The sequence below is a fragment of the Halichoerus grypus genome, chromosome 5 (genome assembly GCF_964656455.1).
Source record: "Halichoerus grypus chromosome 5, mHalGry1.hap1.1, whole genome shotgun sequence".
Taxonomy (NCBI): Eukaryota; Metazoa; Chordata; class Mammalia; order Carnivora; family Phocidae; genus Halichoerus; species Halichoerus grypus.
This window is the reverse complement of record NC_135716.1, coordinates 92,284,696-92,303,056: the sequence shown is the minus strand read 5'-3', so window position 1 is coordinate 92,303,056 and position 18,361 is coordinate 92,284,696. Positions and strand designations below refer to the sequence as shown.

General features: G+C 45.8%; 1 protein-coding gene across 2 annotated transcripts in view; it reads right to left on the bottom strand.

The window, feature by feature from the left end:
* Nucleotides 1-18,361, bottom strand: part of NGF (nerve growth factor) — a 54,256-nt gene that overhangs the window by 19,268 nt on the left and 16,627 nt on the right. The window lies entirely within an intron of this gene.

The following is an 18,361-nucleotide window of genomic DNA, read 5'->3' as shown; positions in this document are numbered from 1 at the left end:
AAAAGAAAATAAATAAAAATGTAAAAATAAAACAAATAAAAAAATGTCCCCGCAACGTCACAACCAGTAGAACAGTGTGTATCTATCTGCCTCAGCATGTCTGTTTTGCTTGCGTTGTCCCCGAGAGAGGAATCATCTCGAAAGACTCGGGCTGCAGTTACAGGCTTGGACCTATGCACTTGGGCCCATTAAGTCATAGTGCCTCATTGCCCATTGCTCTCTGCCCACTTCTCAAACCTGTCACAGCATTTGTCCCAGTCATGTCTCTTATTCAGACCCGTGGAACACGGCAGCATTCTCTCCAACCCACTCCGCTACCACCACCACCATGACCACCGCCTCCTCCATCACCATGACCATCACCACCACTACCAAAGGCTTAAAGGACTTTCTGGAGTCAGGGAAGTCTGGCCAATATTCCCCAAGACCTCCCCTTAGGCTGTCAATAGCATCAGCAGAACCAGAAGAGAGCCACGCCTGGGGGTCATCTATTCTCTTCAGAGTAGTTAAATGAATTGTTTAGGTCCATATAACTTCCAGTGGAGTGGTGAATAGAGCTGGGTCTAGAAATCAGTATTCCTGTTTTCCTGTCTATTCCATGATACATTTCCCAGCACCTATTTTGGAAGCTGCTTCCCTCCCCGCCCCTTCTTTCCCCTGAGATTTTGTTGTTTGTCTTATTGTTGCTGTTATCTTTGTGTGGCCAATAATGTAGACGACAACATTATTCAGTTTCGACCTTGATAAAATCACCTCAAAAGAGGAATATCTATGATGGTCCCAAGGACACTGCATACAGACACACACAAATTCACAAAAGTAAATAAGGAATTATATACCTTGGTCCTCCAAAATGAGGCAGGTTCTTCCATTTGCTTGATGCATTGTATTAAGGATAAGTGTACAATTTTTGCCAATATCTTTGAGGATTTCTATTTCTTCACATCTGAAGACAAGTGGACTTTGTGTTTAGGCCCCTACAGGGACAGAAAGCTCTCCCTGACCCCTCCCATCAACCTCCGGAAGGAGGTACTCCTCTGACTAGTCTGATTTCATAGCAGTGATTGGCTCCCAGTTTTAAGAGGGGAGTTCCCTGAGAGCCCGAGTATGGCTCTCTCCCCATCTTCTGTGCCAGCAGGAGAAGGGGCCCGCCAAGCTGTCCCAGGAGGAGGCTTGGCCAACTCCCTGGCATGCTTTTTCCTCAGCCACAAGGGTGAGTACACCAACATTGGAAATTTGAGTTTGGGCTTGGGGCAGGGGGAGAAAAGGCAGGGGTGGCATAGAAATACCCCAAGACTCCCCTTAGGCCTCTCCCTTAGGCTGTCTGAGAGGTGTTGATAAAGATAGCATTATCTCTATGTTAGGTGTAAAATTAAATGTAGTGTAATATGATGTATTAAAATAAGTACTTCACGCACATGAACTGTGGGTTAGAAGTGAATACACCTACTACCACTAATGATATGGAACATTTATTGTGTATTATGTGCAAGACAGTCTACTGAGGGTTTTCCATATGTTATCTTTTAAAATACTTATTAGAAATCTCTGAGATCAGTATTATCCCCATTTTACAGATAAGGTAACTTCCACTCAGCGTGAGGTGGAAAAGTGCAAGGTGACACTGCTTAGTGGATGGTGTGATGCACAAGAGCCCAGGCCTCTTGCTCTGTGGCACCCTCCTCCACACCAACTCTAGATTGCTCACAAATCTGACCATTCACAGGAGTGAGAGCTTCGCCCTCTGGGTTTTGTATTGAGTGTAGCTATTCCATGACTTCTCACGTATTTTTTATTCCCAAATTTACCTAACTGCTTTTAAAAATCTAGTGCTGACATCTATAATTTTCTAACTATAAAATACCTAAACTTCTCCACTTGTCTGTCAGGAGACTCTCTTTGTTTACAACCTTGAGGGAACCCATAGACCATACTCCCTCCTTGCTGAAATACTCTAACCACCAAGAAATGGACTCTGGAAAGACCCACTGTTCTGACAGAAATGTAGGCACGGGGTACCTGCGTGGCGCAGTCGGTTAAACATCCAACTCTTGGTTTCAGCTCAGGTCATGATCTCAGGGTCGTGAGATTGTGTCCCCCGTCGGGCTCTGTGCTGAGCGCGGAATCTGCTCCAGATTCTCTCTCCCTCTCTCCCTCTGCCCCTACCCCCACTCTCTCTCGCTCTCTCAAAATAAGATAAATCTTTAAAAAAAGAAATGGAGGCACAGAAGCTGGATGCTTAGAACGTGCAGTTGTTTCTTCCTGAGTAATTTATAGACATTGGAATATAGCTGTTCCACTTACTTTCATACATTTTCTGGATACGATTTACTCTTAATTGTGAGACCATGAACAAAAGCCACAGGCAAGACAGGAACTACTCACTCTGGGCTGGGATGTGATTCTCTGCTGGTTGGCTTTTTGGGTGTGAAGACCAAGCCAGAGGCTGATGGAGCCAAGTGGAGTCTGTTAATATTTCCATTCATGGACATGCAATAGAAAACCATCTCATACATTTACAGGAAAACATCGAATATAATATCGTTGTTGAGCTTAATCAGAACCAGAGTAAAATTCCAGTCACTAAGAATAGAAACTTACCCTAATGATTTCATTTTTAGTCCAAAATATACAGTGTTTTCTCTGCCTGCTCTGTTTGTCACTTTCTAAAACAAGAAATTACCAAGCTGTGACTTTGGTTTGAGGGATGGGTAGAAAGTAATAAACACTGAACAGAAATGCAAGAGATCGAATATCAAGGGTCCTTGGTGGATGAGCATTCAGAAGTGGATTCAGTCTGTGAATTGTTGACTTTATTTCCCAGAACTGTGTGAATTACTCAATCAGGGTTCAATTGTCCAGGCTTCATGCTCTCAGCAGTGAGGATTTCATACAACAGAAGTCAATCAAAAGGCAAAGAAGAGGAGTTGAGTTACCACCAGTGTTTTTTGATTTTTTTCTTTTTTTTTTTTTTAGGCAGACATGGTTGTTTTCATTGTTAGCAGGTGAAATTGTTTTTTCCGAGATGAATGAGAAACTCCCATTATGAAAAACAGAATACCTATGAGGAATCATGCTGCTATGTGTGCACCAGATCAGGGGTTTTCATCTGAAGCTCTGGGATGAAAATCTGACCGTCTCTTTAGCCCACTGGCCCACAGCCTCCAGAAACCCTCTTTAAAAGTCACAGGGCTTCTGTCTTCTTTTAACTTCTCAAGAATAGCGTGAACAGGGAAGTGCAAATCACAGGAAGGCTCTTCACCAGTGAGCAATGGCTGTCACCTACAGGCTGACAGTGACATTTTGGCAGACACATCAGAAGGGCACACAGTGGCCATGAATTAAGTGGCTTGGCCCAATCCCCACAGGGCACCATGGGGGATCTGAATAATGCTGGCACCGGGATGGGCCTGGCTCTGGTGCTGGACCTGCTGTTTCCAATTAGGGGCCAGCCTGGGGCCGAGCCCAGGTCAGGCACAGAGGGAGAAAACGCCTTTCTCATTTCCCATCAGCTGGGAGCCTGAAGAGTGTTTGTGGCATGAATAGATGAGTCCTGAACAGATGGTATCAGACCAACCAAACACCTGCAGGACAAACTAAGTGAGCTGGGATTCGCCCTACCCTTAGGAAACCTGATGTCATTATCGAGGGAAACTGAAGAAGCGGAGTGAGAAAGATGGAGCCACAGCTGACCTTTGAACAACGTGGGGGTTAAGGGCGCTGACCCCTCGTCCTGTTGAAGATCCACACGAAATTTCGACTCCTCTAGAACTTAACTACTGATAGCCTACTGTTGACCAGAACCCTTACCAAAAACATAAACAGTAGATTAACACATATCTTGTATATTACATATATCACATACTGTATTCTTACAATAAAGTGAGCTAGAGAAAAGAGAATGTAGTTAAGAAAATCAGAGGGAAGAGAAAATACGTTTACAGTGCTGTATGGTGTTTATTGAGAAAAGTCCACGTATAAGCGGACCTGTGCAGTTCAAAGGTCAACGGTATCATAAGAAGCAATCGAGAAAGGAGGGGAGTGGGCAAAGCAGAAGGAGGGTCAGCAGGGAGACGCACAGGGCAAAGGAGAGAGAGAGTAGCCTGGAGAGGAACCAGAGAGAGCAGGCGATGGAAGAAAGAAAGGGATTGACAGAATACGCTGAAGATGGCCTCAGCCTCAGCTGTAGTGAGATGGAAGGAATCCCTGCCCGAATTGCAAACAGACTCACACTCCTCAGCCTAGAGAAAAAGACCAAGAAACAGGTAATCGGAGCCATTTATAATTGGCAAGTCCCCCTTCCCCCCAAGAACCCAGATTTCACTAAACTGGCTTCTGGTAACCTTACAAGATAATCCTGACGATGTTTCAATCAACAGTCCATTAGAATATGATTTTTGCTGGAAAAATTCCAAATTTGAGCCCAAACCCAATGATAACATTGCCTTGGCAGAATGACACAGTGATTTCATTCCATAAGTTAGGATAAGGCCACATCCCAGGGTACACAACATCTTCAACACAAAATCCTTCATCACAGAGCTGCCGTGCTCCGAGTGCCAGACTGGCCCTTAAAATAAATGAGATTGAATGACCTCACCGTTATCAGATTCAGAGAAAATGACTTGGAAGAGAAATTGTGAGGGAAAAGGACAAAAGGACAATATCAGGGGAATTGGGGCTTCCCATTGATGCTTAGATCCAGCTGGAGTTGGTTATAGCGTAAACTTTGTTTAATCAAATCCTCTGTCATTAATAAAACCCCAAACCAAATCCAAACACAGATAAATGATGATGTACTTGGATTTCACATTGGCTTGCATCATTGCTTCCCCAGGTGCCATCCATAAATCTGGAATGCGGGCTGCTGGAGCTCAAGCTGCACAGAGACTGGCTTGGGGGTATGCTTCCGCCATTCTGCTGGTTCCCTGCCATTTCCCCATTACCAGGCGCAGGAAGTCCGGGAACGGAGGGGACCCACAGCCCTCCCCTCCTCTGCACGGCAAGCATTAAAGGCAAACCAGGAAGGCGAGGCATCTGGAAACAACTCCAGAACAAAAATGACTGGATGAATTGGAGACGTTATAAATTCAGGCAGGCTTTCGAGGGGAGGGAGAGAAGAGCTGCTCTCCATTGTTCCAGGAGACACAGTCAGGATGGATGGGCAGAACTAGAGGAGAAGCAGGTCCTACCTCCACACGAGGATACTCCTGACATCCAGAGAAAGGGATGGGTGGCCCACCGAGCTAGACTCCCCTGTCATGAGCCATGTTCAAGTCAGGCTGAATAACTGTGAAGGCCTCTCCTTACGAAAGCATTAAACCTGTGTGGATTCATGAAGCGATTCAAATGAGTACAAGGAGGGAAGAAGGGAGGAGGAAGGAAACAAGGAGAAAGAATGGATAACAATTTAATAGTGAGGGTGATTCTTCACATCGCTCCACCAGATGAGCACAAGAGATGGAGACCATTCTTCTATCAGCATTAGCTCCCACTGACCTCTTGTCCTGTGAGCCTGTGTGTGAATTTACCCTTGGGCATTTGTATGTTTAAACGGGATGGCCTCTTTGTAAGCCAACTACTTCACCTGGCGCTCAACTAGAGAAAGAGTGATCTGTTCTCACACGGAAGAAAACTAGCTGGTTGGACTTATTGGGGGCATTATGTTATTCTCCAATGTGGGGTCTTCCTTAGTTTTTTTTTTTTTTTAAAGATTTCATTAATTTATCTGAGAGAGAGAGATAGAGCATGAGTAGGGGGAGAGGGAGAAGCAGACTCTGCGCTGAGCTGGGAGCCCGACACGGGGCTCCATCCCAGGACTCTGAGATCATGACCCGAGCTGAAGGCAGTCACCCAACCGACTGAGCCACTCAGGTGCCTCCTTTAGGGGTTTTTGAAGGTCCATCTGGTGACACTTGGCAGATCTCTTGCACGCTGACTTTAGAACACAACCCTGGCATGAGAGCAGCCAGGCTCAATGCTGAATGCTAGAGAATGCCTGTTGGCAGGGAGGGCAGAGAGATGGCTTTGAACAGAAGGTGGGTGATGGGGAAGAGGCTTCAGGTGTACTGAAACAATTAGGGTAGCCCCTGAGCCTCCTTCACACTCAGACAAGACCCCTTCGATATATACTTGAATTACTCATCTGTCTTAGTTGAAGTTAGAAACATGTGTAACTGCTCCTTTAGAAAGCCCAGTCTTGTTATTATAATAAAACTAATTTTAAATAGATGTACATATTAAAGACAGACATGGGAAAAACCACTAGAAGGAAATCCAGCACATGTGAGCAGCAGTTAAGTTAAAGGGATTACGTGTGATTTTTATTTTTTATACTTTCCTATATTTTCTAAATATTTTGCAGTGAGCTGCAGATCGCTTTTATAATCAGAAGGATGTATTGCAAAATTTTGACAATATTATATTTAAAACTGTACAAATATTCATAGATTTTACCTATGAATCCCACTTTGGAGACTTGATCCTAAGAAAGTGATCCTAAAAGGGAAAAAGCTATATTCGTGGCTTTTTTTTCCTAAATGACTTATAACTGCAAAATCAGAAGCCAAGTGTTCTTCAATAATGGGGTAGTTAATTAGTTACATCGTGGAAAATCTTTTCAAGAATTTCTCTGTAGTCATTAAATAGGAAAACTATGAAGACAGTAAGAACAGAGGGAGACACTTGGGTATCTAGTGTGAAATGGGCAGTGGAGGGGTGGGGTGCAGGTTAGAGAAAATGATGCTTGAAATCACTGCAGCCAAGGGAAATCACATGTGGACAGACCAGGCCTGGAAGTAAATACATAAAATGAAAACAGTTGTATTGAGTGTTAGAACTTTGGGTGATCTCCTTCTCTTCTCCCCCATATTGCAAATGGTTTGTAATGTTGTTATAATGCCTTTATAATGAAAATAAAGTCCATAAACCTTTCCATATGTTCTTTCTGTAAACCCCTCAGGTGTCAGGTGATAGCAGACATGCGCCCATGTTAGTGTTGCCACCGTGGTGCCCAGTCTGGGCTTCTTCATTCTGTAGTGGTCCAGTCAGTGTTGCTTTGGGTAGGTGGGTGTCGGGAGCATGCTCAACCCGTGAGCAGCCTCTTACTCAAGTTATAGTTTTATCGCGTTGAACAGAGAACAAGAAACACATGAATGGTTCCGATGTGTGTGGACACACTCCCTATATTTGGCAGTTCTTGGGCACGAATGCAAAGGGTTGAGGACTCAGATTCTCCTTCAGTTATTGTTGACTTAGGCGGTTCCATCCTCCGAGGCTCACATAAGGTTTGGATAAAGTGTCAGCTCCTGATTATCTGTTCTATGGAAGGAAAAAATTGGAAACAAACCACCAAGCTATTTGTTGTGCACATCATTTGGTTGTGTTCACCCTAGGCTTTGGGGAAAGAGGAGGAGGAGTGGGGGGGCGTGGCTGGAAGAGGAAAGGGGCTACTAACATTTAATACATGCCTGCCACTTGCTAGGTCTTATACTAGGGGCTTTCCGGTGGCTGCTCACTTACACTCATCAAACAGACAAGGGAACTGAGACTCTGAGAGGTTAGGTAACTTGTCCTAAGCCACACAGGCTAGTTCCAAAGCACGGGGAGCATTAGCTTCCATTCTCTGGGCACATACTAACAGATAATCCACAGATTTAAAAAAAAATCTAGAACTGACTTTAACCACCTGGGGTCCTTTTATCATCCATGGTTCTCAAGCAGGGATGGTTTTGACCCGACAACCCCACACCAGGGGCATTTGGCAACGCATGGAGATATTTCTGTGTCATAGCGGGGTGTGTGTGGGGGAGGTTGCTACTGGCATCTCGTAGGTAGAGACCATGAATGCTGCTACGTATCCTACAGCGCACAAGACCACCTACCACAACAAAGAATCATCTGGGCCAAAATGTGTTGAGGTTGAGAAGCTGTGCCATATCATAATAGAAGCCAATGTAACTTATCCCAACTAAATTCACTTCCTAGCTCACTTATGAAATCAAGTTTCTGTGGTTCTGAATAATTCTGAAATACATAAGACATCCGAGGTGCTGTCTGTTGACTGATCATACAATTAGGAACCACTCAGCATATGTAAATCAAATAAATGTGCATAAAATCTAGATGACAATGCCAAGTTTAAATCTAAAATGTATGAAGGGAATTTACAGTGAAACTGCCAGCAAGAAATTAACAACTCCCCAAGTGTTACCAATTGTGGCTAACCCTAATCTGTATTAAATTCTACGATGAAGAGCTAAACATTCACTCGAGTCTCAGGATTCCCATATGTAAAATCAGAAACTTGGCTGTTTTCCGATTACAAGGTCAAATCACTAAATTTTAACACTTAAGATATGTCTATAAGCATATAGGCAGAGAGTAAATTGCTTTAGTTTGCTGTGGCTTGCCTATTTGGAGGAGTAGCACACATTAATTTTGTTACTTCTATGGCATTAAGACAGCTTCTGGAAAACTAGAGCCATGAATTATTCAATATTCTTAAGGTTCACCGTAATTTTGTAGACATAGGGTTGTACAAATATTTGACAAAGACTCTTAGACACTCTGCAAAACTTAAAAGGACTAAGGGATCATCTAGTTTGGTCTTTGTTGTTTGTTTTCATTTGGTTTAGTCTTTAATCAACTAACTAGTATTCATTGAATAGTAGGTCTACTGTGTCCAATTCCATGCTCAGTACCATAAATACTAGACAAGTATAAAGTATGAGCTTTGCCTTCAAATAATGAACAACATAGGGGAGGAGATAAGACCAGTGCACAGGAAATGTTTAGCGAGTAACTTGGGTTCTAAATTGTGTTGTATAGACTGTCAGCAGCAATGGGGTTCAGAGAAGACTGTATCACAAGAAATTGTTGATGTTTGTTCACATTTATCTTTCCCATTACATTGACAGCTACCAGAGCACAGGGACCTAGATACTTTCTTCTTTGTATCTGTTTCGGTGTCCAGACAGAGCTTGACCTGTAGAATCCATTAAATTAACCTCCACTTAAGAAGCGAATGAATGATCTGAATAAGAAGTGGACCTTGATATCGGCCTTGAAGACACAGGAATGTCTAAACCAGTGTTTCCCACCCCCAGGATGTCCAAAGAGGTTTGATCAAACAAGAGTTCCATGGTCAAATGCATTTCAGAATTGGGTTGGAAAGAGCTTTCTTTATCAAAGTGTTCCGTGTGCCAGTATGCACTGGGAATCTCTGGAAGGATTCACTTATGTGAGGTCAAACTTACTTGATCATGGAAGCATATTTTTTGCTGAAGATTTGGTAACATAAATTTGGATCAATATACCAAAAAATTCACTTTGAGAATAGTCTACACTATCCAAAGAAAATGGCTTCTTGAATTGACCAGTGCTTTGATAACCAGTACGATGGAGCCTCAAAAATTAGGATCTGGAGATTTTCTAGAGAGAGGAAAAAGGAAGTCCTGTCCCTCTAAGCCAGGCCTGTGTGAAGGGCAGACCAGGATATTTTTTACCTTGCCCTTAAGTAGCTTTTGTAAGTGGCCTCTGCAGCCCTGGTTTCTCGAGTCCTGCTTTGGCTTGTTGTTAATGGCTTGAGCCCTGGATGCACATTCTTCAAAAGTTTGGATGAATCTATTCTTAATATTCCCAATGGGCTTGTACTTTTATTTTTTAAATGCCTTCTGCCCTGAACTGCTCAATTGGGCTTGATAAATTCTCAGCAGATTGCTGGCCCCAGAGCCCTAGATGATCTGAAGCAGCTGCTGCTTGTTTTTCTATAAATCTGCGCTTGCTTTGATTTCGGTGGGTTTCCTTGCACAGTTTCCAATTATAAGGATCACTTACGGGCACCAATCCACTAAAAAGGTAAAAGCAAAAATACGTAGCATATTAAGTTTCTTTTCTTATTAAAAGCTTTTCCTTTTTTTTCCCTTTCATATACCTTTCAAATGTATAGTTGTTTTTCCTTTTCCCATCAACGTTCGAAACAAGCCTTCCAGATCCCAAAGGCTTTTTATTAAAAGACAAAGCAGTTTAAAAATAATTGATGGCGAACCGGAGGGCTGAGTAACATTCTGCTCCCACCAGGAGAAAACACAAGCAGACAGTGACACATTTTGTGAATTATTTCTATTTAAACATTTGAGCCTGAGGATACAGTTGAGGCAGAGCTAAATCCATTTTTGCAAGCAGCTTTGATTTTAAGATAAATTTCTAAAATGATTCCTAGTACATTGTGTCATGTTCTATCCCAACTTATAATCCTGAATTTTGTTTCTGGATGCCTTCCAAAGGCGCCGGTTGTTGGGAAGGGGCCTCAGCACAGCCTCACCGACATGAGGGCCTCCGGGCACGGGTCCTGAGGGTGGCACTGCATTAAGGCCCCGTCCCTTACCCGCAAAGGAACGCACGCGGCTTTGGAGCCCAGGAACCGAGTTGTCGGTAGCGGAATAAGACAGGAGCACAAATCCTGGTGCGTCTGACTCACCGAGGTTTGCCTGCATGGTGCGGCGGCCGTGTGGTTTACCCTTCGCCCCCAACACGGACCCCGTGACCCTCGTGGCTCAGGTCTAATCAGCCCCTTTGGTCACATTTGCTTCTGCTGCTTTCCCCAGAGCTTGGCTCTGAATGCGCGGCCCTGGCAAAGGTCGCTGCAGAGAACTGTGCTGTGTCTGCACCTCCCTGTTTTCTCCATTACACAAAGCCCCATTTGTGCCATGCCTTCCCCCCAGAATGGCTGCCCAAGTTCTAATGAAAGGCCGGGACCATCTCTCAGGAAAACGAACAAAGCCTTTGGGCAAAATGCCTCTTGTAGATGATACGAACTGGATTGAAGTCACATAGTTTGTGGCTAGTGGTTGGCAATTGTTCAATCACAAACGTGTAACGAGCACCTGTTCCATGAAGATGTGCCACACTCGGAACTGCAGGAATTACAGAGGCGAATAAGGCTGGTCTAGTTGGGGTAGTAAGAGATGTATACAAACAACTAAACAGAAACACAGAATGGAGGTATATTGTCGATTCACTTATGCAGCAAATACATAATGAGCACCTATTATGTGGCAAGGCACTGCTCTGGATATGCCGATACGGTAGTGAACAGAGTGGAAAAGTTCTCTGCTCTCAGGGAGCTTAAATTCTAGTCGGGTTAGACAGAGAACTAAGAAAAAAATAGTCAAGAAAATGTCAGTTGGTGGTAAGAGCTGGAAAAAACAAAGCTTGGTAAGGCTTGGGAATTGTAAGTCAGGGAAGTGCTAGTTTGGTCAGGGGAAGGTCTTTCTGATGAGGTCTTTCTCTTACAAAGAGACGTGCATGAGGTATGGGAGAGAACTATGAAGAAATGTGGGAAGAACATTCTAGGTAGAGAGGATGGCCAGTGTAAAGGTCCTGAGGCAGGAGTGTGCTTGGCAGAAAACAGCAAACATGCTGGGGCAGAGTGCTTGCCCAGGAGAGTGCAGAGGATGGCCAGCTTTCCTAGAAATTTATGGACACTGGTGAGGCTTTGGACTTCATTCTAAAGGAAAAAGGAAGTCATTAGAAGGGTTTGAGCAGGAAAGTGACATGAGCTGATACATTTTTAAAGGAGCACTCTGGCTGAGCCTGCGCCGTGGAGAGCAAGAGCAGAAGCTTGGGAAGACTGCTCAGGTGGCGCCTGTCATAATCTGGGCGAGAGGTGGTGACGGTCAGGGCTAGGACAGCAATGTAGGGGAGACGAGAGGACACTTTGAGCGACATATGTGGAAGGAGAGTGGCAGATAAATTCCCTACTGGACTGTGAGGTGGAGGAGAATCAGGATGGCTCCAAGGTTTTAGCTTCCAGCTGGGTGGAGAACATTGCGGAAGGGGCAGGTTTCAGGGGTAGAATCAAAAGTTTAGGTTTGGACATGTTAACTTTGAGATGCCTATGGGACATACAAGTAGAAAGTCTGAGTAGGCAGCTGACATAGAAATCTGGAGTTAAAGGAAGAGGTCAAGTGCTGTAAGTACACATTTTGGAAATATCTAGCTTTGGAACTTGTCTGGGGTAAGGAGCCTGGAGAACTAGTGCACTGAGGTTTATCATGTGACTTGACTTCTGACCTTCAATTTTCTGTAGAGGAAATTAAACAAGTCTCCCCTCTCTGAGATCCCCCTCGCCCCCTGCTGTGCCTTCCCTGGTTAAGTCTCTGGAAGCTTCCTGAAAGCAGAGACCGTCTTATTTAGCTTCCTATCCCTTACACTGCGGAGCATGTACCTGGCACATCAGAGGTCAAAAACCATTGTTGAATTGGATTAGCAAACCATTTACCAAGTACCTACTATATGCGCAGGGCTGAGCCTCCTATTGTGTGATATTACTAGTGGTATAAGGCACCAGTGGGGGGTAAGTGTCATTCTACGATCAGCGGGTAGAGAACCTGAGAGATCATCTGTCAGAGTGAGGGATGCACCAATAGTCAGGGTCCTGGGGTCCAGTCTTGTCTCTGTTACTCTGTGATGTCAGGTAAGTCATCCCACCTCTGGGCTCAGCTTCCTCATCTGTAAAATGATCTGGTCTGATCATCTCTAAGATTCCTTGTGGGGCTAAATTCCAGCCTCACCAAATTAAGCATTACATGGAGGCTGGAGGGCTTGAGCTGGGCCCTGGACATTTGTTTCACACTCACATCTACTTCAAATGAGACGAATTCAGAAAAGAAGACACTCGATATCTGCTCTTTTGCCCACTTATTTTTTACAGCTCTCGGTGTCATCTTTAAAAGAAAAGGAAAGTGAAATATGTGTATTCATTTCATTCAAACGAATATAGTTCATTTTCATATATATGGCTAACAATAGCTAAAATTTATCAAATATCTGTGGTATATGCTGTGGATTGTAAATACTTGAAATAGACGATCTCACTTAATGCTCATAATAGTGCTGTGGGGGCAGTTGTCTGCTTTGCGCACAGAGGAGGAAACTGAGGCTGCGTATATACTATATATTTGCTAAGGCAAACCCCAAAAATCAACCAGCTAACCAACAAACTCATACCAACTTAATGTTCTACCCAGATTACATAATTTTAACCTTGAAAATCTCAAAGAAAGTCAATATGACTTAGATTTAAACTTTAAAGCAATTGAAATCGTTTATTAACTAGCTAGAATTTTAAGATAAATTTACCTTGAAGGATATTGCATTTAAAGGAAAAGATTTCCTCAGAACCTCAGGACACCTTGGAAAACTCTTTGGGGATTGAGTGGAATTTTCTCAAACAAGTACGCACAACTCCAGATATGCCATCTTGTTTTTTGTTCTAATCCCACCTAGTCAGAGATAACTAATATTAATATTTAGAGCACATCCTTCTAGAATTGTCTGTGGTATTCAAATTTTTTGTACTCTTTTACCTACCTAGAAGTACCTTTTCTCGACCCAGGCTTGTGCCCTCAGAGTGTGTGACAGAGAAGAGAAGGCCTTTCTCTCTCGCCCAGTTGGTAAAAACGGAGTTTCACATGGCAGTGAGGAGAGGGAGTCATGGCTCTTGTAATTTTCCAACAGGATGGCGCTTGCGTGGAGCCACCATCTGTTTGCAGGGCAGCTCTGAGGGCTGGACATCTGATTTCAATAAGCCCGGAGAGTGGTTCCATCCTTCAGCACATTAGTAGGCAGGCACATCTGCTCTATTTCCACACTCCAGAAGCCAACGGAAAGTTGGTCTCGTGGAGCCTGTGGTCCGGCTTGACAAGAGAAGACAGTAGTTGCTGTTGGATCTGGTCCAATCCCTATGGAGGTCAGGCTTTGACCCAGGGCCTTTTGGAGCTAAGAGGCCAGGCTAGTATTGTTCTTTATCATTAGTTGTGTTGTCTCAATTAGAAAAAAAATCTATGAAGTCTGGATGCAGAATTCTCAAGTCTGGAATTCCTCCCACGTATGGAAAACAAGACTCACTCAAGGAAACAATGTCACTGTGTTTGTCACCCACATCCTTTGGGATCCGACCACGGAGAATAATTTGCACTTTATCTGAGCACTCATCACCTGGGACTGTCAAGGAGCTGCCACCCAGCGGAACCCATCAGGAGACCCCAGTCAGGGGACTCTGTGGCTGCAGAGCCAACCCTTGGCGCTCGCTGTATAACTGGAAATGCATCCGTGCCACTGGCAGGAGCCCCGTGTTCTCTGTGATCTCGGGATAATTATCAGCAATAAGATGTTTTATTTAACGATATTGAGACAATGAGCATAATAACATCAACACGTTAATTACTTCAATGTTAATAAGGGGAGCCCCCCTTCATCTTCAGACAGCATGCATTTCGGTGGAGTAAACGGATAAGCCTGTACCAGCTCCAGGAGTCATTAAGTGGGCAACACTGGTCCTCACCTCTCCCTCCCACAAAGGGGGGCTTCTCCCCTGTCCCCCACGACAGCTGCCTTCTCTCTTCTCTGGGCTTTCCATCCTCTCTGGAGGCCCAGGATCATGGTGCAGCTGGGCCATAGGGAGCCTCTGTGTGAATTGCAGAGGGTGCCCTTTGCTCAGGAAGATGCAGCCCCGCGCCAGTGGGATGGCTGCGTAAGCAGAGTCCCCACTGAGCCCCGTGGCTAGACACCCCACACAGGGCACACCCCACACCCCACACAACCACACCAGAGACTGCCCACAGCCCCTCCACCGATGACTTGCCCAGGGTCCGCTGCGCATGTTCTCACTGACTCACAGCACCCGGGCCCGGACCCTCAGATTACTGCACGTTGCCAGAAGGGCTGGTAGACACCCTGGGGACCCAAGGCAGTGTCAGGAAAGGCACAGGGAGGGGGATGTAGCTTCTCTGCAGGGCAAGAAGTCCACGTCCACCCCCCTTTCCTGCATTACTGGGGGCGGCTCATTGGTGCCAACCTCCTTCCCCACCACTTCTGTGATCTCCGGCCACCCTCTCCTTCGTGCTCTCCTTCGTACTCTGAACACACAGCACTGACCTACGCAACGGCTCCAGGAGCAGCACCTCGTCCCCACCCCGGCAGCCCCCCTGCTGGCCTCCCAGCCACACCCGCTCTGGCAGGCCTCTCTCCCTCGGTGTATCCCCTGCCACCCTCAGCGTGCAGCCTGAGGATCCAGAAGTGAATCCGACACTCGGTGTTAGAAGCTGGTAATGCTGCCCTGATCACTTTTGGTTTTGCTGTTAACGGAAGCCTCCTGGAGACTCACTGTCAACCCAAGCGGTGGTGCCTGGAGTGGGGCTAGGGGCAGATAATGTTGGGTGGCTTCACAGGACCCCCTGAATCATGCATGTTCATGCCTGGCTTTCACAGCGAATCCTCGCTGGGAGGCTTCCTGGTGTCACCCAGCTTTCAAATCAGATTGGAGGTCCAGGTAGTACGACTGAACTTCCATAGCACAGGAGGTGCTGCCCCAGTGGGGGCCAACTGTGGTAGCCACTGGGTCCTGCCCAGGAACTGGAAGGGAGCAGCCAGAAAGCGATTCTCTCCATCTCCAGTGCCCAGCTTCTTTTCCCAACCAGACCCCATGGCTGGTCTCTTCCTTTGGGATTCTCCATCTCACGGCCCTGCCTGCCTTCCTCACGTGCACCTGCACCACCAGCCACAGGCTCTGTCTGTTCCCCCGTGTTCTGCACACACGGCAGACATCACGCGCGTGTGCGCGCACACACACACACACACACACACGTGCACTCGTGCCCTGGAAACAAAGGTGCTTCCCCTGCAAATCCTGTCTCCGGGATGCCCGCCCATCCTTGCTTTCTGCCAGTCTTTGTAAGGACTCAGAACTCACTTTTTCTTCCGGCAACTCTCCTCAGAGAATTGGCAGTGGGGCTGCAACGGGAGCAGCATCGGTTGTTTTAGAAACTTGACTAAGTCATATATATGGTGAACTCTGACCTCCACTCACTCAGTGGCGCCATCCCCGAATCCCCTTCAGCCCCTGGTTCTTGTGCCCTGAGCAGCCCAAGTTATGTTAAGGAAGACAATGTCAGCCCAGCAGCCTCAGCCAGGCTCCGAATTCCTGAGGGGTCAAAGCCTGACTTGAAATCTGCCCAGCCAAGTGTCTCATACAGTGCTGGGCCGGCGTGGGTGGTTGATAAAATATCATTAGATGGCAGGGGGGTGACGAAGACCACAAGAATGGGCTCTTTCTTGCTTGCTACTTGCTTGCTATTAACTTGCTGGGATGTCCTGGATCCCAGGAGAAGCCAGATGGCCCAGGGTCTGAAGTAAACAGCCCTAACCGGGAATAGGCTCTTTGGGGAGTTTCTCAGGAAGGGGATCAGGCATTTGGCTAAAAGGACAGGGTCTGTGCTACCCACAGCTAGGAAGCAGGTGGAATATATAGAGCCCATGGTGTGTCGGTAAAATCGGCTCTCCAAGGGGAGAGGAGTCCTGATTTGTAGCCCCTGCTGCTTTCTGTGGTGTGAATACTCCCACCACGGCCAACTGGAAACTACCAGCGTGACCTCACTGAGTGTGAGCCAGGAAGAGAAGCTTACTGGGGAGCAGGTGTGAGCCTGTTGTGAGCCAGCCCCAGCCACACCAGTGATCGAAGCATTTTCCTGGACAGGGAAAGAGGACTGTCCTTTATCTTGGGCGCATCTCCCCTTCTCCCCCTGCCTACTTTGCAGATCTCAAACGAATCTCAAATGCCTTCCTGCAGGAATCCTTCCTGCCCTGCTAAAGTACCTTCTCTAATGGCATGTGAATCTCTTACCAGAGTAGAAACTCCCATTCCTTTGTGTGACTGTTGACCACTGTCTTCCTGGCTAGTCTATGAGCCCTGCGAGGGAGGGAACTGTGTGCAATTGTTGTGCCCCCTTGGATCACTGGTGCCCAGCACAGCGCCTGGCACAAAGTTAGTGCTTAATGAACAGCTGGGGACGAATGAAAGATAGAAATGAGCTGAGGCCTGACCTAGGCTTCGCTCAAAGCACTGTGATCTTACACAAGGCATTTCATCCTCTAGCCTTTTGGGTTTCTTTCCTCCTTTTTTTCCCCATTCATATATATATCACATACAACATATATCACATATTTCATAGATATGAAATATTGATATATTTAGTATGTGATATATATAGGATATATAGGATATATGTTATATATATATACAAAGTTATATACAAAGTTATATACAAAGACTGCAAGACTTTTATTTTTTTTTATTTTTTAAAGATTTTTATTTATTTATTGAGAGAGAGAGAGAATGATAGAGAGAGAGCATGAGAGGGAGGAGGGTCAGAGGGAGAAGCAGACTACCCGCTGAGCAGGGAGCCCGATGCGGGACTCGATCCCGGGGCTCCAGGATCATGACCTGAGCTGAAGGCAGACGCTTAATGACTGAGCCACCCAGGCGCCCCAAGACTGCAAGACTTTTAGAAGGGCAGTGCAATTTTCAAATGTTTGCAGCCACCTCAGCGATGGGCCCACTTTTTTGTGTGCTGTGTGTGTGATGTATGTATGTGTCTATGTGTTCACGTGTGTGTGTGCATGCCTGCATGTGTCTGAGAGAGAGAGAGAGAGAGAGAGAGAGAGGAAGGGAAGAAGAAAATCTTATAATGAAATATTTTTGTTTCCTTTTCATGTCCAAGGCCACTGGGTCATAGAAGAATCCATCTGACAGCCAGCCCTGTGGTATTAAATTCATCTCTGTCATTCTTTTACCAAAAGGCTAAAAGCTTCCTTGGAATTAAAAGGGAACTAAGAAGTGCCAATCAACTCATAAGTGCCTGTGGGCAGGACTCAGTCGTAAGCGTCCCTGCTGCCCACAAAAGCCCAGAACAGCGCAGTGCACACAGCGAGAGCTCAGGGACGGACACCTGCTGAATACTTAGCTTCAAGATAGACCTCACCTTGGTAGTAAGAATTAGTCTTCATTACCAATTTTGGTGGGAACAAAATTCCCTCCATGTTGACATGTTTGCTTAGGGACACGTGGATAGAAACATTTTCAGAACATTTTACTAGTTTTGGCAGTTTTGATCATAAATGAGACAACTTACAATTTACTTCTCCCCAGAGTCTAAGAAATATAGAAGACGCTTGTCTCCGGGATTTCTTTTCTGTCCAGGTCCAGCACATTCTGGCAAAGCCAATGGCAAAAGCTAAGTTCGGGGCGACTTTTCCCTTTGCTGGTTGCTGAATACATTCATTTCAGGGGCCAAGCCTCCCTTGCTTTTGTGCCTATCCCAGGAATGAGAGGTGAGAGCCAGGTAGGACCACCTCCAGGCCCCTGGTAGGAATGGAAGGGGGCTGTTCTCCGTCTGTGCCTAGTGTGACATTGCCTTTCCACGGGACAAAGCCACGTGGAGGCAGTGAGGAGTGGATCCCGGAAATCTGTGGGAATGATTTTTAGCTGGCTGCAAATGCCCCGTGGCAGGAACAGACCCTG